This window comes from Herpailurus yagouaroundi, unplaced genomic scaffold (assembly GCF_014898765.1).
Source record: "Herpailurus yagouaroundi ecotype Mexico unplaced genomic scaffold, PumYag 186, whole genome shotgun sequence".
In the NCBI taxonomy this organism is placed as follows: Eukaryota; Metazoa; Chordata; class Mammalia; order Carnivora; family Felidae; genus Herpailurus; species Herpailurus yagouaroundi.
Window position 1 is genome coordinate 46,380,263 of NW_024412417.1, and position 9,135 is coordinate 46,389,397.

Below are 9,135 nucleotides of genomic sequence, written 5' to 3' on the forward strand. Positions count from 1 at the left end.
CCATAGGAGCAATGTCCCCATAAGAGGAGAGACAGAAGACCTGTGTGTGTGCGCATGTCTGCGGGCACATGTGGGTGCACACACACGGGGAGGGCCACGTGAGGACACAGTGAGAAAGTGGCTGTCTCCACGCCAGGACGAGAAGGTTCAGCAGAAACCAGCCCTATTAGCGTCTTGATCTTGAACTTCCAGCTTCCAGGTCTGTGCGAAATAAGTTTCTGTTTAGGCTCCCCCACCCTGGTCTGGGTATTTGTTAGGCAGCTGAGCTGACCGATACAAGTTGTGTCTCATTTTGGTTTTGACTTGCCCTTCTCTGATGGCTAATGATGTTCAGCATCTTTTCATGTGCTAGTCGCCATTTGTACAACTTCTTCGAAGAACTTTTGCCCATTGTTAAATTGGATTGTTTGTCTTTTTATTTTTGAGTTTAAGGGTTCTTCATATGTTCTTGATATAAGTCCTTTATCAGAACCGTCTTTTCACTTTCTTGATGGTGTCCTTTGAAGAATAAAAGTTTTTACTTTTTTTTTAACCTTTTTTTACTGTTTATTTATTTTTGAGAGAGAGAGAGAGAACAGGGGAGGGGCAGAGAGAGGGGGAGACACAGAATCTGAAATAGGCTCCAGGCTCCTAGCTGTCAGCTCAGAGCCCAACGTGGGGCTCAAACCCACGAGCTGTGAAATCATGACCTGAGCCAAAGTCAGGCACTTGACCGACTGAGCCACCCGGGCGTCCCCAAAAGTTTTTACTTTTAATGAAATCCAATTTGCCTGTTATTTTCTTCTGTTGTCTGGGCTTTTGGGGTCATGTTTAAGAAGCCACTGCCTAATCCAAAATCATGAAGATTAGCCCCTGTGTTTTCTTCTAGGAACTTTGTAGTTTTGCCCTTACATTTAGATATTCGATTCATTTTGAGCTATTTCTTGTGGATGGTGTGAGGTAGGGGTCCAATTTCGTTCATTTGCATCTGGACATCCAGTTGTCCCAGTACCGTTTGCTGAAAACAATTATTCTTTCCATCCTTGCCAAACATCAATTGACCATAAATGTGAGGGCTTATTTCTGGACCTTCGATTCTGTTCCATCGACCGATTCATTCACTGATTTTAGTGCCACACAGCCTCCGATTACCATAATTCATGTAACTTTTGAAACGAAGAGTGTGAGTTTTCCAACTTTGTTGTTTTGGTTTTTTTCAAGATTGTTTCGGTTTTTTCTGGGTCCCTTCAGTTTCCGTGTGACTTTTGGGGGTCAGCCTGTCCATTTCTACACAGAAGGTAACTCTAGGGAGATGCGAGTCCCTAGCTATTTCTGGCTCCCTGCATGCGTAGACAAAGCAGTTTCCGGGAAGCGAAGGTCTAATCTGGTCTAAGATTTTGACAGAGCTTGTGTAGTGTTTATACACAAACCTGGAGAGTGCTGCTGTCTTAACAGTGTTAAGTGTTCTGAGTCATCAACATGGCAAGGTTGGTTTCTGATATCATTTTATTTTTTGAGCAGGTAAAAATTGTACGTGGTGCAAAATTTTCTTTTACAAGTACAGAAGGGTGACAAGGAAAAGTAAGTCACTTGCCGGGTGCCCCCCCCCCCCCCGCTTCTGCGAGCCTCCGCAGAGGCAGCTGCCACTGTCACTCAGTGTGACAGTCGCTCAGCACAGCCATTGCAACCTGTGCCCACATTGAGGGTGGATGCACACTGCTCTGCCCTTGCTTTTGTCCTTAATGATCACAGCAGGTGGCATCGGCGCGGTGCCCTCCTGTGCCCACAGCTCCTCAGACTTCGTGAGTGTGCGCAGGCACCCCTCTTTCGGTTTGGCTTGGGGGGCTTTCCCTCCCAAGGGTGGGCAGCCCTTATTTGAAGGACTGACTTGGGCTACCAGAGTCCGTTTCGTCTACACATGCAGAGACTCAGAAGCAGCTGGGGAGCCTCCTCTCCCCAGAGGGGTCCTCAGCCAAAGACGGAGGCGGAGGAGAGCGAATGCTCCGGCCTCCCTTCCCTGTCCTGGAATGGCTGGAATGCAACTGATCCTCCAGAGGCCCTGCAGGGTCAGCACCCACCCCTCTTGCTGGCACCCTCATCTAGGGAGCACAGCTGGGGACCCAAACAAGGTGTCAGCTCAGCACCTTCGCTCCGTGTGGGTTCACGAAGAACGTGCTCACTTTTTTTGTTTGTAAATGTTTTATTTTTTATTTATTTTTCCGTTTTTACTTTTTTTTTTTATTTTTTTTCAACATTTATTTATTTTTGGGACAGAGAGAGACAGAGCATGAACGGGCGAGGGGCAGAGAGAGAGGGAGACACAGAATCGGAAGCAGGCTCCAGGCTCCGAGCCATCAGCCCAGAGCCCGACGCGGGGCTCGAACTCCCGGACCGCGAGATCGTGACCTGGCTGAAGTCGGACGCTTAACCGACTGCGCCACCCAGGCACCCCCGTTTTTACTTTTATTTGCATGTATGTTATGCAGAATTTACTCCCAGGCCGTAAGTTTTTGCTTCTCCAGTTTCTTCTGGGATATCTTTTTCTTCTGTGCAACTTCCTCTTCTGGTTTAGGAACAACCTGTTCTTTTTCCGTGGGGATCGTCACAATGTGGCAGGGAGAGCTCATGCATGGGCTAATCGGACTGTGAGCCCTGTAAGTTCTACGCCGCATTTTGGGGGCTCTGTTCACCTGGATGTGCTCAATGACCAGAGAATCTACATCCAAACCCTAAGTGCAGCACTGCTCTCTGCATTTTTAAGCATGTGCAGGAAACATTCGGCATTCTTTTTGGGCCACCGACCCCGTGTCCAGCCCCACTGTTTGGCCTGGGCCCACCTACCAACTCCACCATTGCAGTGTTGGAACGGCACACGTTGCTTCTGCAAAGTGACATCGTTCAGATACTTGGTGGCTTTTCGGATATGCATACCCTTGATGGCCTGGGCAGTTTCCCGCGTGTTCTTAAAGTGAACACGAAGATTTGACCCTGATGACTTGCGTGATTTTGTCGGATTTTCCGGGTCAAGTGAATAGCGAACCATTTTCAGAGATCGCCTCAGGCCACTTATGGGAAGAGGAAGAGCGGTGGCTCCTGGGAGAATTCATGCGCACTCCGTTTTATTTATTTTTGAGAGAGAGAGAGCGAGCGAGCGCGAGCGAGTGTGAGCGGGGGAGGGGCAGAGAGTGAGGAGGACAGGGGATCTGAAGCAGGCTCCAGGCTCCAAGCTGTCAGCACAGAGCCCGACGCCGGGCTCGAACCCACAGACCGTGAGATCATGACCTGAGCTGACTTAACCTCTTACCTGAGCCACCCAGGTGCCCCACATCTTTTCTCTTTTTTTTGTAAGTTTATTTACTTGTTTGAGAGAGACAGGCAGCGTGTGTGGGGAAGGAGCAGAGAGAGAGAGAGGGAGAGAGAGAGAATCCCAAGCAGGCCCCACACACGCAACACGGAGCCTGTTGTGGGACTCGAACTCACAGACTTCCAGATCATGACCTGAGCCAAAACCAAGAGTCTGACGCTTAACTGACTGAGCCCCCCAGGCGCCCGGCAACCGTGCCCACTTCCTGTGACGGCACATTTGTTATTTCCGTTGTATTTATCTGACACCATGTATTTATTCCACGGAGAGCCTGATACATAGATCAACTCCCCGTCTCCAACACGCGTGCGTAGACGTGTTGAGAGAAAACTCCTAGACGTCGAGTGGCGGGGGTCGAAGGGTAGCGCGTTTGGTACCGTGAGCCGTGCTGTGTGGCCCCCATGGAGGCTGCAATCGCTAAGGCCCCAGGGAAGCTGGAAGGGACAAAGGAGCAGAGCCGGTTTTGTTCTCCCGAGAGGAGGCCTGGCCCCCTTTGTTCCGGTTCCCGCTGGGGGGCGCACACACCACGCGGTAGGAAGGGCAGGGAGGGCTCGGGGCTTCCGGTTTGCGGAAGGTGCCGCCTGGAGCCTGGATTGTCAGGGCAGCGGGACGCACTTGGTTTGCACGTGAGGAAACTGAGGCACGGGGACGGGAAGGGGTGTGCGCCGCCCGCTAGCGCCCGGAAACTCTTGTCACGCCATACACCTTCCGAGCTGCCGGCCTCCCGAAGTGCCCCCCGTGGCCCCGACCTCCACCTTGACCTCCACCTTGACTCCTCCCAGCCCTGTCCTAGGACCTGCGTGCTGCTGAGTGAATGAACGAGCTGGGAAGGAATAAGCACAGACGCCATGGTCTGAACGGGTGATGTCAGGAATGGGGTCACCTGTCCCACCCTGGGTGTGCCTGAAGTCAGGGTGGGGGGCTCCCAGAGGCACCTGGTCACGTCCCTTTCAACCCCCCGACTTCTGGTGTTTTTAATTTGCTAGCTGACGTCGTTGTCGGTAGCAAAACATTAAAAATTGAAATTTTACATCATTGATTTGGTGACTGAGTACTGATAAAATTAATAATGCTAATAAGATAAAATGTAGAGTTTTGTCACGCATCTTTATATCGTGGAACTTAAATGCGAGTGTTCGGCTTCTATGCGGACTCACCCGAATTGTACAATTTGTATTGCGTGCGTGGTGCATGCAAATGCGTTTTGTTCCGGCCAGCAGAGTGGAGCACTGCACAAACAGACCGCGGTTGCTGCGTCCCCCTGGGCAGGTGCCCGTCCCCAGTGCCCACAGAAGCGGGCAGCTTCCCTTGTGCTCCCTAGAGTCCCGCCGAACCCCCACACACAGTGGTCCACGGCGCTCAGGCCTCACCGTGGACACCGCAGGCGCACGGGCCAGGCCACAAGGAGCAGGACGGGCAGAGTAGGAGGTGAACACAGAGATGGGCCCCAGGCCTCCTAAGTTACTTACTCCTTACATGCATCTCTTCCTCCCAAACAACAAGGAAGAGAAGCAGCCACTACAGGACCCAAGCTCCTTCCTTGGGCTTTGGCTTTGCTCAGGGCCAGCTGGGCCTGTGGAGAAGGACAGGCTGCGGGGACAGGGGCCGTGGGCAGAGCTGCGGTCATGCAGGAGGTTGGGCCGGGGCTCGAGGGTCCCCGGGGCACAGCCACCCATGGGAAGAGTGAGCCGTCTTGAGAGCCCGTTACAGAGGGGTGCGGTGCCCACTGCTAGGGGCAGAGTGGAGACCCAGCCCTGGGCTGAGGGTCAGCCCTGGTCCCGGTCGAGGACCCTCCCTGCCCTGTCCCCCTCCTTGGGCAGCTTCAGTGATGTGGGAACTGGGTGCCTGTGCCACAGCTTGTGACCTCGCAGAAAGGAACAAGTGTCAGCAAAGTTTTGCCGAAGCCTGAGCAGCAGGGCAGGAAAAGGGAAGGAAATGAGACCACCCTGAGCCCACGGGGGGGGGGGGGGGGGGGGGGAGGGGCCAGGCTCGGGGGGTGGCAACCGGCCCTTCTCATCCCAGACAGACGGCTCTGCCATCAGCCCATCTCACGGCTGGGAAAACTGAGGCCCCGGGAGTGAAGGGAGCTGCTCTGGAGCCCCACGTCCCTCGCTCCCCACAGCCCTGTCTTCGGACGCGAGCAAAGGAAGGGCTGCTCTCCCGGCTCCCCATGGCGCGGTTCTTTCCAGGCTGATCCACAGCGCGGCCACATGCAGATGTCACATTGGTCATTGTGACCCTAGGGGACTTGCAAGCTGCTTTTGCCCAAAAGCCCCTTCCCGTCCCTGTGGCCAGATGTACAGCGACAAAGTTTTGAAATCACTGTGGGGTTTTTTTCTCACGTTGAAAAGTCTGTGTAATTGTTGCAAAAAAAAAAAAAAAATTGTTTTTAATAGGCGAAAAAGAAAGAAGAACCCCCTGGAATCCCAGTGCCACCAAGCAGAACAAATCCTTTGTTACTTACTTGCTTAGTACATCCTTACGGAGCAGCTACTATGTGCCAAGGGCAGGAACAGCACAAACACGTGAGCGTGCAGAGGGGCTCAGTACCCAAGCACCTCTCATCTACTCACCCGCCCCGACAGCCAGTCATGGTGCGCCTGTCTACACCGGGGTATCTCCAAACGGCAGGCTTCCGGGCACCTCCCCATGCGTGCCATTTACACGAGCAGGGAGGGCCTCCCACATGGCAGATTTCCCCGCCAAGCCCACCCAGGTGCAACCCCGTCTGGTGGGAGCCACGGCCCAGCTGCCAGGGTGAGTCCGCCGGGTGGGTGATGGGGCCCTGGCTCCACCCCAGGGTCTTCCAGCGACCAGGGCTCCCCGGGGATGTGGAGGGCGGGAGGGGAGGGGCATCTAAGGAGGCAGCATGTGCTCGAGGCGGAGGGGCTGGCCCTAATCTCACGGCCCCCTGTCAAGGGGAGTGTTCTTGTCCCTCCCTCAGTGCAGGAGCAGACCGGGAGCGAAGCGCGGCTCCTGCCCCCGGGGTTGCCACCCCTCTGGGCTCAGGGCACCACCTGCCACCTCATCTAGAAAATGAATGCCTGGTGAACGAACGAATGGGCCCATCCGCCTGGGCTGCAGCAGAGAGGAGACTGGCTCCCAGGTCCGTGTGCCCCAGGGCAAGCCACCCCCAGGTCTGGTGGCAGGGGACACGGTGCAGGGAGGCTGTTCTCTGGGACCCTGGTCCTGTAACTCTGCTTCCGCTGGCCTCAGACCCCTGGTCTGTCACGTGGGCACAAGGAGGTTTCCTGGTTTGGGAGGATTGGGGGAGATGCCCCGAAGGCCCTGGCACGGCGCCCAGCGGGAGTCCCACTGCTGGCCTCCTCCTCACCACTTTCCTCACTGCCAGGGCCGGACTCCCCAGCTGAGGCCCTGAGCCGGGCCCCGGGCACACAAAGGGGAGTGAAGACAGAGGAGACAGAGGTGGCCTCGCGTGCCTGGGAAAGCCCTCGGCGCAAGCCGGGTCAAGTGGGAGCTTCCACGGAGGGCCGGTGCCGGCCGCAAGACGGGCGCCAACCTCCCCCAACATGCCCAGACACGGGCGTGCGCAGGGCACACGGGGACACACTCACACCCGCACCCTGAGATACAAAGACGCACACGCACGCATGCACACACAGACACGCTGGGGCCCACACGCGTGTGCACACGCACATACACGGCGATACACGTCCCCGTGCACAGAGATAGGAACACGTGCACGCACGCTGACTTTTCTGCTCTGCACTTACCATCACCCAACATACTATTTATTTTCTGTATTTGCCACGGACTTGGGGTTCGGGAGGCCCCTGCTCGGCCAGCTTGGGCTGCTGTAATGAGCGCCACAGACAGAGGGGGGCCGCGGGAGGGGACTTAAACCAGACATTTGTCCTCGGTGTGGAGGCGGGGAGTCTGAGAGCAGGGTGGGGTTCTGGCCGAGGGCCCTCTTCCTGGTCCACAGGCTTCTCTCTGTGCTCCGCCCTCCTGACCCGATGACCTGCCAACGCCCCACCTCCTTACACTACCCCCCTGGGGGTTACGGTGTCGCCACGGTTTGGGGATGACACAAGCATGCGGTCCACGGCAGCCACGTCCTGGCCGTGAGACCCTGGGAAGCTATGACACTTTTCTGGGCCTCAGACGCTCATCTGCAGAGACAATAATGTGCCTACATCAGGAGCACCTGCCCGTCACCTGCCTTGTAATAAATAGACGGCTTAGAACAGCACGTGCCACTCAGCTGCGGCTGTTAGTGCCTCATCTTGCCCGTTGCCGTCTCCGCCCCGGACCTCAGCCCCACAAAGGCAGGGGTGCGCCTCAGCTCCCTACACACACCCCCACCCGGACCAGAGCCTGCGCCTTGCCGGTGCACAATCAGGATTTGGTGAACCAACGAGCAGCCCCTGGCGGTCTGCAGGGGCTTGAATTGAGAGTGGGAGGGGCCCAGGTAGCCCCACCCCCACCATCAGGAAGTCAAACCCAACCCAAGCAGGGGGATGGCTGGGGCCCAGGGCCAGGCCAGACCCTGGGGAACCGGTTCGTGAGGCTTTTCCTCTTCCAGGGGCGGGTTGGGGGTGGAGGGGCAGGGGCCTTCCAGGGACAGGGATGAGGGAGAGGGGGACAGGGACGGGGTGGGAGGTCCTTCCCTCCAGAACACTCTGCGTTGCTGAGCCACGCGGCACCCACCTGGGACTCGCTTCCCCTCCCTGCCCCAGCAAGGCCCCAGGCCTCCCTGGGAGCAGTCGCACCTTCTCTTGGCCGCGGGGCCCCTGTGGCCTGTCCAGGCCATGTTGCCACATCTGGACCGGCTGAGAGCTGGCGCTGGAGGCCCACTCGGGGGCACGTGAGAAAAGGTAGCAGGCTGGGTCCAGGCTCAGAGAACCCCAGGTCAGACCCCGGCATCACCACGGTCTTGCTGGGTGACCGGACCACGATACCCTGCTTCTTGATCTGTCAGACAGAGTATCTTGTTAGTTTCCGCGGGATTTCCGGCCCCACAAATGGGATCGGCTCCTGCTAAGGGCCAGGCGCTGCACATGATCCGGGGCTCCATGCAGCGTGGTTTGTGGCCAGTTGGTTCCCGGGGGTTGGGCTTAGGCCTGGTCCCCTACGGCTGTCCCTCTGTGCTGGGCTCCAGGCTGTGGGGGATGGGCGTGGGCTCTCTAACCCTCGGAGCTGTCATCGATCCGCCCTGACACTGCTGAACTGACCTCATTTCTGTCACCCTGGGCATTGGTCCCTACAGAGAATAGCTGAGTGCCCCGTGGGTCCGCTCACGGCCGTGCCCGCGGAGACCATGCTCCATCACACTCTGAGCTGCCTCAGACCTGGAGCCAAGGTGCAGGAAAGGGCTTCAGTTCCCCCTGTCCTCAGTTCCCCCTGAATTTTCTGGGGTTTCGTCATCCCCACCCCACCGTCACAGGGGACTCAGCTGGGGACAGAAGTGGGCCGGCCCTCCCTCTGTTAGAGGCAGACTTGGGGGGTGGCGGGCAGGTGCGTCCCATCCATGTGTTCCTGCAGAGCGTGGAGGCGTGGGGAGCCTGCTCTGTGAATCGCTCCATCACCCGTCCCCGGGGCCAGGAGCTCTGAACACTCGCCCAGGCTGTGGCTGGATCCGGGAGGTGCTGCAGGTGGCCGGAAGTCTAGGGGAAACCCAAAGTGGTTGCTATCTCATGAACATCAGCCCACACACAGAACTGCTCTGATACGGCCAGAGAGACAGAGATGAAGAAGGGACAGAGGCTCCAGAATGTCCCATCAAGGGGCTCGTCCTGGCCCTGGTCCTGTCAGGCATGCAGAGGGCTCTA

General features: G+C 56.9%; 1 pseudogene; it reads right to left on the reverse strand.

The window, feature by feature from the left end:
• Positions 1-2,432: 2,432 nt before the first annotated feature.
• LOC121043041 (60S ribosomal protein L17-like) lies at positions 2,433-3,088 on the reverse strand (annotated as a pseudogene).
• Positions 3,089-9,135: the final 6,047 nt, after the last annotated feature.